This window comes from Colletes latitarsis, chromosome 10 (genome assembly GCF_051014445.1).
Source record: "Colletes latitarsis isolate SP2378_abdomen chromosome 10, iyColLati1, whole genome shotgun sequence".
Taxonomy (NCBI): Eukaryota; Metazoa; Arthropoda; class Insecta; order Hymenoptera; family Colletidae; genus Colletes; species Colletes latitarsis.
Genome location: NC_135143.1, coordinates 12478229 through 12491525, shown reverse-complemented (window position 1 = coordinate 12491525; position 13297 = coordinate 12478229). Strand labels below are relative to the sequence as shown.

Here is a 13297-nt window from a genome sequence, read left to right as displayed (position 1 = left end):
TGGCCGGGAGGATCAAGCGTAATCATTAGAAGTCCGAAACAAGTTGCCAGCGTTCACTGGCGGCCTTTTGTTCGCATTAAAATTGAAAAAGTTTCGTGAAATATGTGCTCGTTACCGCGGTTAAACAATAAATACAAGGCCTATCGGAAATCGTGCTGCAACCGGGCGCTGCGTGGCGGTGTTCTCATGAAAAGGTGAGTCGATAATGTACAATGAAATCCATTCCATTCGAGGATTCGTTTTTCTCCCCCTAAAAAATCGATGATAAAAGTTGGTCGTTGCTCGTGCAATTAACTCGGCCCAAAAATAACGGCTATCCCATGATTTTTAACATAAATAACCGTCTAGCTGAGGATAATTAAAATATAAATAGAACGAAATTGAAGCGTTTTGGTAAATTCTATTCAACGCTAAATTAATCCCTATCCCTCGAATTCCATTTGAACTTATCAACTTTAGAACAGATCCAAAGTGTCGAGCGTGTTAAATGTCACTCTGTAAGGTATATTTACCCAACAAGTAAATATTAATAAAATCAATAAAGGAAAGACCAACGGTATTAAAAGCTCGCGATTAATTTTGATATTAACGATATGCTTTGTTCGATTGTTGGAAAGTTCCGAAAGGCCGTAAGTTGGGAGGTCCAGACGCTACCGCCCCTTTTGAGTAATCTTTCGATTCCAATCATCCCCCGACGTGTCCTCCAGTTTCTTTCCTTTCTTTGTTTCCGCGCGAAGAAATGTTCTCGAAGGGAGACTCGTTCGTTTTTTTTTTTTTTTTGTTTGACGGGAAAATAGATAGCGCGTTTGGCAGGGCCCTAATGGTGTTGGCGAGCTTGCGTGGACAAACGTTTCCAGAGGAAACACGTTTGCCAATTAGCTTCAGGCGTGTTCAGAGGTGGTCTCGAATCAAAGCGCCGCTGTAATCGAAAGCCGAAAGAGAGTTTCATTAATGCCGGCCAGCTTCGCTGAGTAGCGCGTGAAAATTTAATGAACCGATGCTTTGACTAATGTGGGAAATTTCCCTGGGAAAAAGGGGGCGTTCCCTTTTCCCCGGGAACTTTGCTGAAAGCCGATTCATTTCTCTAATTAATTACATCCCCCGGCCGGGGACGAGGCTGAAAATAACTATCGGTCTTACAGCAATTTCGGACGAGCTCACCGTTGGTCCAGAAAATCCAGAGAGACACGGTTCATTATTCACCATTATTAATTAATGGCCAGAAAACTGTTATCCCACGTATCAACTTTCCTCGCTGAAAACGGATTTGTATAATAAATACTGGTCGAAAGAATTAATACCCTGACGATGGAACGATAAATCGTATTACCGTTTCGTTATTTTGCAATTCTATAACATTCGCGGGAGGCGAAATAAATGCGACGAACGAATCGGCTGATTTTCACTCGCGAGGGCGTAAAAGTATTTTCAGAAGTTTCGAATGCGCGCGATTCCGCCGTCGAAACAGTCGGAACTTTTCGAAGCGCGAAACTTCTCGTTTACAAGACAAAAGCAAGCCTGATGAAGACTCCTGGCAACTTTCGTCCCCGTTCCGCGGACCAAAAATTCCCCGTCGAGCTTTATCCAGGACTAATCGAGGCTTTTTGCAAATCCGTGTTAATTAAGAAATTCAAACTACGCGAGTTTATTGTCCGGGAACGGGATCGAAGTTGGATTTTCCGGGAATTTTTCACGGGGACTCGTAATTAATGGAGCCCCGCGCGTTTCTTCCTTCCGTGTTTTTCCACGCGGTTGGAAAATCCGCCGCGGAAGTATTTGCATGGAAATTCTTTCGATGCGACCGGAATAAAGTATATTATCATACGTGCACGTACGGGGTCTGGGTTTTCCCTTGATTAAGAAACTTTCCTGGAAACTTTTCTCCTCGTAGATTATTTCTCGAAAATTTACCGTCGAGCATTTAGAGAAAGAACAAAAACTCGCGAAAGTTCTCCACGCTCGGAGATATTAAATATTCCACTTATTTTCTCTTTTTTATCACGATCCTTTGTTTTTCTTATGTTTCGAACATGACGTTTTTTTTTTATTATTATTATTCATTTATTAACGGTTAGTTCTTTAGTACAAAGATGTAATATGTAAAGAACTAAATGTGGAGTTTATTACATAGTCAAACATTATCGCTTATTTAACAAAATAAATTAATTTACGTTGAAAGGATAATTTTAGACTTTCTAATGATCGTTCAATTAAATCTGCTTTAGTGTGTACAAAATTTGCATTACTAATCATTCTATTTATACAATTCTGAGATCCAAACGTTGTGCGGTAAATTTCAGCGTAAAATAGAAAGTGATTTCTTTAATATCTAGATGGTGATTGGGTGATTAATAGAAATAATAGAGATAATTTAGAAAAATCAGTATAAACAGTATCAACCTGCATGCCTTTATCCACAGAGTTAGTTAAATAATAATGATACTCCACAAGGTTAGTCACAGTCGATCTACGATGATCTAATCTACGATCATCTAATGATGATACCTTTGTAAAGAAGTGATAGTTTACGATTAATTAAATAAAAAATTTTTCAAATCGTTCTAAAAAAATTATTTTCGATTGCAAGGGTCGATTATAATTATTTTTTATGAATAGATATACCCCAGAAATCCTACCCAGTTTCGAAAAAAAATTCGAGTGTGAAATTTTTCGATAAAATTAAAAGATTTCAAATTGTTCTAAAAAAATTATTTTTGATTGCAGGGATCAATTATAATTATTTTTGGTTAATAGACATACCCTCAAAATCCTAACCATTTTCGAGAAAAAAATTCCTTACCGAAAATATAATTTCAGGCCAAAAATGCTTCCCGTAAATTTTATGCAAATCTTTAAAACACCATAACTTCTGAACGGATTGGACGATTTCAATGATCAAAAAGCCAAACGCCGCGTATTTTAGCGTAGAATATGTAGCAATTATAAAAATATTCGAAAGGTTGTTCTTCGACCTCGTAAACTGAGAAAAACCCAATAAAAATGGTCCAATTTTCAAACAGCCATAACTCCTACAGTAGTGAATATATTTAAATGAAACTTTTTTCCGAAGTAGAGCCCATAGGTACCCACAAAAAAGTATTAAACAACTTTTCTGTAGAACGTCAAACGAAATTACTAAAAATAAAAAACGAATTTTTAAGAAAAATCGACAGGGGGTAGCTGCTGAAATTTTTTGGCGAAAAAAAAAATTTCAAATCGTTCTAAAAAAATTATTTTTAGTTGCAGGGATCAATTACAATAATTTTTGGTGAATAGACATACCCCTGAAATCCTAACCATTTTCAAGAAAAAAATTCGAATATGTTGAAATTTTTTGGCGAATAAAAATTTTTTCAAATCGTTCTGAAAAAATTATTTTTAGTTGTGGGGGTCAAGGATAATCATTTTTGGTTATTAGACATACCCTCAAAATCTTACACAGTTTCGAGAAAAAAATTCTTTACTGAAACTATAATGTCTGACTATACCATTGATATGTTTCACTGAAATTTCATGCGAATCTTTAAAACGTCATAACTCCTGAACGGATTGGACGATTTTAATGTTTAAAAAAGCAAACTATGCGTATTTTAATGGAGGACATGTAGAAATTATAAAAATATTCGAAGAGTTGGTCCTTGACCCCGCAAAATGAGAAAAATCCCATAAAAGTGGTCCAATTTTCAAATTGCCATAACTCCTACAATAGTGAATATATTTAATTGAAATTTAGTGGTGAAGTAAAGCTCGTGGACACCTACAAAAAAGTATTAAACAACATTTCCGTACAGCATCAAACAAATTTATTAAAAATGAAAGACGAGTTTTTAAGAAAAATCGACAGGGGGTAGGTGCCAACATTTTTCGACGAAATTGAAAAGTTTCAAATCATTCTAGAAAAATTATTCTCAGTTGTAGAGGTCAATAACAATTATTTTTGGTGAATAGACATACCCCTGAAATTCTACGCACTTTCGAGGAAAAAATTCATGTAGATGGACAAATTTTATTAATAATTTTGTTAATAATTTTTCAACGATGCCTCAATCGACAAATAGGTATTCTTGATTTTCGTCTTACTTTGACTTGCCAATATCCCAGTTGTCTAAGGCAGGGACTGCTAGAAAGCCTTACTGACGAGTCCACCAACAGGCCTGATGAACGAAACGTGCCCCCTCATTTCCTTTTCTGTCCTCCTACTTGAAATTGACATTGAGTTAGTGGATTTAGGAATCGGCTTAATTAAACATAACTTCCATAATTTAGGAAAGATGCCGGCAGATAAAGATTTATCTAAATATTAACCATAAGACTCTGGATATAATATAATGGGAGGGATATTGTCATATCCTGAATCACAAGTTTTTGAAATTTTTTTAAAGGAAAACTATTTCGAGCACCGTGACAGTTTCAAAGATTAAAACTACGGAGAGTTAATGAATTCGCGACTGTTGTTAATTGATTGGACGAACGAAATTGATACGCGACTTTTGATTCAATTTGTTTTAGTTTTACTCGAGTACGGTGTGTGAAAATCGTCAGGATGATTTGATTCTCACGATGATAGACGATTTTCAGGCATCGAGGGAAACTCTGGGAGTTCATAACTGTTGGAATGGGGTTGAGAATAGTCTTGGTTTCGTGGATCGAGCCACGATTCGGGAGTGGTATTTTTGTCTCGATGAAATTACGTTAGGCGTGTTCGCCGAAGACATTATGTATTCCATGCATTTCGTTTATGCCGAGATCTCGGTGAAAATGTGCTGAAAAATCTTCCAGAGGCAAGACGCTACGAAATCTCTCGCGAACCTCTTAACTTGGAATATTAAAGAGCTCTAGAAGACAGACCGATCGTCGAAACCGCAGAGAGAAGGAATTTCACTTAATTGCAGGGAAAAAGAATATTTATCGATATTACGAAGGTCACATTTTCTAAATTAGATCCCTGTTCGTATCATTTGTGATCTAAAAATTGGTCTTCTAGTCAGAATTATAGAATTCTGTTTCTATACAATTATTTATTTATTCGATAAACGGGAATTCCCAAAGTAGTATAATATGATAATCAAAATAAGGTTACAAAGGTAATTCTAACACTGGAATTATCGACAATTATAGTGTATTTATTTGTATCAAAACGAATTAAAACGACAGATACAAAATGTACAATGTAATGAAGATAAGTGTTTATTCATTCTCTTATGGAAAATTACAGTAAATTTTCAAAACTTTGGTCGAGAAAATTTTTTACAAGTTTTATTAGAAACTACGAATGTGTCATTTTGAGTCGATACTGAACGATACTCTGCTAGTTCCAGTATTAATACGAATTAGGTAAACAAACGCAAGGACAGAATGTTTAAAAAACTTTAAATACACAGTTTCTATATCCAGATCTTGATCCATTTATCTTCCAACAATTTTGAGCATTTTATCAAGTTTATCAAAACTAATTTTTATTTCATCAATCATTTACAAGTTTTATCAGAAATTACGAATGTGCCATTTTGGCTGTTTTGCTAGTTCCAGTATTAGTACGAATTAGGCAAACAAACGCAAGGACAAAATGTTTAAAAAACTTTAAATACACAGTTTCTATATCCAGATCTTGATCCATTTATCTTCCATCAATTTTGAGCATTTTATCAAGTTTACCAAAACTAATATTTATTTCACCAATCCGTTAACCGTTTGCAACTTACAACAGAACGAGTACATTGTCGACGTCGTATTGCAAAATGAAAAAGAACCGATGAAGCGCGAGAGTAAAGAAGAGAAAAAAGGGAAGAAAATCTGGAATTCAGCCGCGCCCGGTGAAATTAAATCGCTCGAATTCCTCTTCGATTCGCCAGACAATATAAATTTTAATTTCCTTCCGCGATGCGAGGTTTCCTGTGGGCATCGCGTTGGATCCTCCGGGTTTCGAGTGTTACGCGGTCGCGTTTTCTGGATTCCTAGCGGCGTCGGGGGAGCACCGGAAACGCGGTAAAAATTGTTCGATTGTTGCCGCGAGTCGCGGGAGAAGACAGGAGGACGCCGGAAATGGGCTCCCATCGCGCGGAAACGACCGAGTCCGCGGGCTCTTTTATCGCTGAAAAAGAACTCGTCAACCGGAGAGCGGAGGGAAACATATTTTTTGAAGGGACCCTTCCGCGAAATCGGTGGAAATGGAACTCCAACGATTTTCTCGTTTCCCGATCCGTCGAGTTCGAATACCAGTCACTTAACGAGACATAGTGTACTTATTTGTACCAAAGGGATTAAAACGATAGATACGCGAAATATATACAATGCAATGGAAACAAGTGTTTATTTATTCTCTTATAAAAAATTCGATCGAATAAATTTTTCACAAGTTTTATTAGAAATTACGACTTAGTTACTTTAACACTAGAACCACCGACAATTATAGTGTATTTATTCGTACCAAAGAAATTAAAACGATAGATACGCGAAAAAATATATAATGCAATGGAAATAAGTGTTTATTTATTCTCTTATAAAAAATTCGATCGAATAAATTTTTCACAAGTTTTATTAGAAATTACGACTTAATTACTTTAACACTAGAAAAAACCGACAATTATAGTGTATTTATTCGTACCAAAGAAATTAAAACGATAGATACGCGAAAAAATATATAATGCAATGGAAATAAGTGTTTATTTATTCTCTTATAAAAAATTCGATCGAATAAATCTACGATTGGATCATTTTGACTGTTTTGGTAGTTCCAGTGTTAATCATTTTTATAGACGTGGAAAAATATTAGAAAAATCGTGTTCACCTTTATATGCTCGGTGTACCAATTTGTGTATTGTTTCCGTATATCGAAAGATATTTCGTTTGTTTTTAATTGCTCCGTCACCGTCGACGAGGAAGAACATTCGCGATAGCGTAGTAATTAGAATTACAGGAACTCTGATTCCCGTAGTCATCGTGTCCCCATCCCTTTAAATTCAGCTCGGTCCCATGGCGTTTAACCGTACACCGCCATGATATTCGCAAACTCGCGCGAACTTCGGGTCACAATGACGAACACTGGCGGGGAACAGCGTTTAATCCAATCTTCACCCTTTCGGCCGCGGTTCGTTAGCGTTCAAAGCTGAAATTCAACTAGTTAGAGGCGTCTACATTTTGCTCCCGACGAATCGTTCGTGTACCGTGGAAAACGTCGTTTTTAAATATTTTTCGCGACTCTCGCGACTTCCGGTAACCCCGTCCCAACAAATGTATATCGCTCGTCCATCTTCCATGTAAAAAGCAGTCCGCGATATAGGCTCTTCTCGAGCGAGTACACTCCCCCGACGAGAAGTTTGAACGACGTTTATGCGAGTTTCCACGATTTCCAAAGAATATTTCAGAATATTTCTGAAATATTTCTGCACGGTGGAAGTGGTCGATCGAATAAATTTTTCAAATTTTCTCACGATTCGAGGGTCGATCAGCTGCTCGACGACGTCGGTTTGCAATTAGCGGCTCGAAGGAAGAAGCAAAATGGAGGCTACGTGAAATATCGTTCTCTGCGTCGTTTATAAAGTCGGTAGTCGGCGTGTGTGCGAGCATGTCTCATCTCCATAGAGATCGAATTTTTATTCAAGGGTTGCCAGGCTACGTGACTGGAATCACTTTCGACTGGGCTGCATCGATGACACCCATAAAGATCCAGCTTTTCTGCCTTTCACGACTCGCCACTCTCGCGACGCAACAACGACCGGGCGTCGTTAAATCTCCATCGCGCGATATTACGCCCCGACGCGATCGCTATCATTCCGCGGGTTCGCGTTTCGATTCTTAATCCTTTCTCGTTTTTTCGATTTAATTCACTCCTCGGACGCTAAAATTCCACAGGCTCCCGCGGATCGTATTTGCAAATAAACTGTCCCTCAAAAGCGAAACGATACGTCGTTTTATCGTTTCTAGCGATTTCAGAATTCATTGTAGGAGTATTTAAGCATTTATTTATTTATTCACGGGATTAAATACCAATTAGTAAAGAAAAATATACAAGTATAGAAGATAGTTACATAACAAAGGTAAACAGAAATAGAAAATTGAATGATATGAAGTATGTGAGACTGACTTTGAATAATTACAAGGAGATTGAGTGATTAACTGCATCAAATGCCTTGTATATAAAATACTTTGTCCCTCAAAAGCGAAACGATACATCGTTTTATTGTTTCCAGCGATTTCAGAATTCATTGTAGGAGTACTTAAGTATTTATTTATTTTTTCACAGGATTAAATACCAATTAGTAAAGAAAAAGATACAAGTATAGAAGATAGTTACATAACAAAGGTAAACAGAAATAGAAAATTGAATGATATAAAGTATGTGACTCTGACTTTGAATAATTACAAGGAGATTGAATGATGAACTGCATCAAATGCCTTGCATATAAAATACTTTGTCCCTCAAAAGCGAAACGATACGTCGTTTTATCGTTTCTAGCTATTTTAGAAGTCATTGTAGGAGTATTTAAGTATTTATTTATTTTTTCACGGGATTAAATACACATTAATACAGACAGAGACACAAGTATAGAAGATAATTATACACGGTGTTTGGCCACCCCTGGGAAAAATTTTAATGGGGGATTCTAGAGGCCAAAATAAGACGAAAATCAAGAATACCAATTTACTGATGGAGGCTGCGTTAAAAAGTTATTAACAATTAAATTAAAAAATTTCAAATCGTTCTGGAAAAATTATTTTTGGTTGCAGGGGTCAATTATAAGCATTTTTGGTGAATAGACATATCCTTGAAATCCTACCCACTTTTGAGAAAAAAATCGGATAGGTGTTGAAACTTTTTGGCAGAAAAAAATTTTTCAAAACGTTTTAAAAAAATTTTTTTCGTTTGCAAGAGTCGATCGCAATCATTTTTGGTCATTACACATACCCCCGAAATCCTATGCATTTTCGAGAAAAAAATTCCTTACCGAAAATCTAATTTCAGGCCAGAAATCGTTCCCCGAAATTTCATGCGAATCTTTAAAACATCATAACTTCTGAACGGATTGGACGATTTTAATTTTCAAAAACGCAAACGACGCGTATTTAGATGAAGAATATGTAGAAATTGCAAAAATATTCGAAAAGTTGGTCCTTGACCCCGCAAAATGAGAAAAACCCCATAAAAATGATCCAATTTTCAAATAGCCATAACTCCTACAATTGTGAATATATTTCAATAAAACTTTTTTCTGAAGTAGAGCTCATGAGTACCTACAAAAAAGTATTAGGCAACTTTTCTGTAGGGCGTCAAATAAAATTACTAAAAATCAAAAACGAATTTTTAAGAAAAATCGACGGGGGGTGCCTCAATTTTTCGATGGAAACAAAAAATTTCAAATCGTTCTAAAAAAATTATTTTTAGCTAGGAGGGTCAATTACAATCATTTTTAGTCAATAGATATACCCCCGAAGTCCTACTCATTTCCTAGAAAAAAATTCGAGAAGGTGTGAAATTTTTCAACGAAATTAAACAATTCCAAATCGTTCTGGAAACATTATTTTCGGTTGCGGGGGTCAATTACAATCATTTTTGGTGAATAGACATAACCCCGAAATCCTACCCATTTTCGAGAAAAAAATTCAGTACTGGCGGAACTTTAAACGTTAATAACTTTTTAACGAAGCCTCCATCAACAAATTAGTATTCTTGATTTTCGTCTTATTTTAGCCTTTAGAATCTCCCATTAAAATTTTTCCCAGAGGTGGCTGAACACCCTGTATAACAAAGGTAAACAGAAATAGAAAATTGAATATTATGAAGTACGAAATTGACTGTGAGTAATTCCAAGGAGATTGAATGATTAATTGTATCAAATTGCAAAAATATAAATATCAGAACTATTCTTGGCAGGTCGCAAAATTCGATTTTTCTAAGATACAATCGCCTCGTTATTCCTTTCAGAATTGTTTCTTTGCAAAATATCTAGTATCACCACTATGACACGCAGCCTAAAAGTTTGTCTTGCGGTCCTTCGAGAGCATAAATATAGGTATTGCAGTAATTTCACCAGATTACCGAGCATTCGTTATTTATTCTTTCGATTAATTTCGTACGCGGTACGTTATCTACACAGATTAAAGTTTCGAGAGTTGTACGTAACTCTGAAAGACTGCGTATTAAATCCAAATGCATTTGTCCTCGTCGTTTGTTATCGAAATCAAATTCACCCATCCCTCCGCAAGAATTATTATTAAACGATCGGTTTGTCATTGTCGCCAATTTCGCTGGAAAAGCAGAAAATAATCTAGCCAACTGGTCCAGCCACTCGACTCTCGTCGAGGATTTATCGAAATCTTTACATCGTTAAGCTTTCCGCGAGCGGATTTATCGTCGCCTGCATTAAGCCGTCCGGCAAACAATAGGGGTGTGTCCGTGGGGGCTGCAATAATTTATATTTCGTTCCTGGGCGCCGGTTGCATCGTGATTTCCTGACGCAAGAACCCCCCGAAAGGGGGCGTCGCTGGAAAAAAGTGACGGATAAACTCGAACGGTTCGATCGTAAATCCTCCAACGGGCCGTATTTCAAAAACTTGGTAGAATGATAAAAGCGGAGCAAGGACGAACGTCGGGTAGCAACGATGTGACTGGAATCTTGCCTCCCGAATTGGCCCCCGGGCTTCGAATCCCAAAATCTACCGAAATTCAATTTTCTTGTCGAGTTTCGGCGCTCTGTTCCAAGATAATCTCGTCAGGCCCGGGTTCAGTCAAAGCGAAGCACACAATGAGTCCCACGACAAGCAAAATAATATATTACTACGCAGGGTAGACCGTCTCGATTCGAAAATGCATGCAATCGTTTGTGTTTCGAATAAAAGTCTAAAAATCGTAGATTTTTATAGTATTTTTGTCAGTCGAAAGGATTCAAGTTTTACGGATGTAACGTCGTTGCGAAGTAGCAGTAAACCAATTATAGAATTTTTATTTAATAATACACGAGCGACAGCAATTTCAGGAATGATGACAGAAAATGTCAAATGTTTTGAGAATTTTCTAACGCTCGTGTTAAAATACACGCGCCACCGATGAATAATATATTGTCGATATTAACGTGTAATTAGTTCTAGATTGAATTTCGAAGCGAATAATACTTATTCGTATTATTATTTAAACGTTTCCCATCACGGAAATTAGTAATTATTTGTTTAACGTGTTAACGAATCATTTATTTAATTCGCGTACAAACAGGAATCGAATATCTGACGATCGAAATATTTTGACGAATTATTTCCGCTTCTAGACAGAAGGGTCATGGCGATTCAAATCGACACTTATTCCCGTTTCATATTTACAGAAGCTATATTTAATTCGGCTACCAATTAAGTCGTTATTAGCCCCGATTTCCAATCTTTCGGAGATCGCAAATTGCGAAACGTAGTTGCATAAGTCGGGTGTTAAATATTCATTAGAAGCGTTTATTGACACGGTGTAATGGCCGAGAACGAGCGAACGGGACATTGAAATCGAATATCGATTTACTTAAAACGATGCTACTACATCCTCATCGTTTCTGTTTTACGATATAGCGATTAAAGCAAATTTCATTTCATCGACCGCGGTAAAAATTCATACAACCGTTTAATTTGTCTTATTTATAATTTGCTTTTATAATTAATCTTAATTATAATTTGCGTATTTACTTGCACTATGCGAATTAATGACTCACAGATCGATCGAAAATTTTTCACAGAAAAATTGACAAACTTTGCAATTACTCGAGAAAACCATGGACTGTTTCGTTGCAGAACCGATACCGTTGAAAAATTGATACGACGTGACAATTTTTAACCCCAATTTTTTTCTCTCTTTTCTCGTACAACATAACAGCGTAGTCGGATTGTTTAATTTAGATAAATCCCGCGCGATCGTGTTCGCAATCTGTATTCGGAGCCTCGTGGAATCGAAGTCCCCCCAGTTTCGTAGGAAAAAAAAGTAATTAGCAGGAGGAGGCCTGTAATCTAAATTGTCGTGAAGTTAAAATCGCGAAACAAACGCAACCAGCGAGGCACAGAGGCAGATAAGAGTCGATATGTATCGTGCAAGGGTAGAGCGATAAAAGGCTACAAAGGGAAGGACTTATATCCCAGGATATCTGACCCAATTTTCCTCGCTCGAAACGGGTAAACGATTCTGACGCACGCCAGTCTGCGGCGTTGCCGTGAAATGCCGCGGGTTTCGCGTATAAACCTGCCCCGTGAATTTTCCATGAAAACAAATAAAAGTTTCCAGAGACCTGTCGTTGCGTAGTCGACGAATCTCGCGAGAAAAATCGACTGGGGGCATTTTACCTCGAAGACTTTGTCGGAAAGTCCAACACGAGTATATAAATATTTTGTCACTCGTACACGCTGCGATTTGCAGAGGATACTTCGAACATAGGGTGATTCTATGTGGAAAAACGAGTCGAAAATGTGGGATAACATTTTTTCAGACGGCGCTTCGTTTCCGAGATAATCGAATTTGAAGTTTTCGGCTGGCGCGTCTGGCCATTATCGATCATTTCTACTGATTTCGTAATAAATTTTGGAAAATTGATTTTCTCGAGTGCAAAACGTCGCACGAATCAGTTTCAGTTGTAATATTTAGGTTCAGAGCTTGGCTTATCGATTTTCTTAGTAATTGTCTGACCAGTTCTCGATATTTCTACTTGTTATGATATTTAAACACGTACATTTTCGAATTTAATCATCTCGAGAACGAAGCATCGTATGGAAAATATTTATCCCACCTTTTCGACTCATTCTTGCACGCATAATAGAGTAGGGGAACGAACAATTTTATCGCATGACGAACAAAGATGGAACAATGCGATAAACATCATGCTCGTGAGCTCTGAATTTTAAATCGTTTCCTTGAAAATTACTTTACTAAGAAACTGAAAAGATATCGATGTAGAATTATATTTTTAAATTATGATTACATAGATATTCAATCCTGAAACGATTAGATTCAGGGATACGTAAATTAAATTCGAACTATTTTTTTAAATATTGTTGGATCGAATAATACGAAGCTTTTTATTTTGAAATTTGTATCTTTTTTGATCTTCGAAAATTTGCCTGTGCTCCAATTTGTCAAACACGGGAAACTGATTGATCGATAGTCTTTCAAACGTCGCATTTTTAGAAATTTTTCTTGAAATTGAGGTCGAGGAATTTTTCAATTCCTCAAAGTCGCTTCTTCGATACCGCGGGAAGCAGGACGAATATAGAAATACCGGAAATATTCCTTTGGCCAGAGTATCCAAAGGAAAACATCCTTTCATACGAATCCTATTTT

General features: G+C 36.8%; 1 protein-coding gene across 1 annotated transcript in view; it reads left to right on the top strand.

Moving 5' to 3' along the window:
• Nucleotides 1-13297, top strand: part of Ache-2 (acetylcholinesterase 2) — a 147859-nt gene that overhangs the window by 45813 nt on the left and 88749 nt on the right. The window lies entirely within an intron of this gene.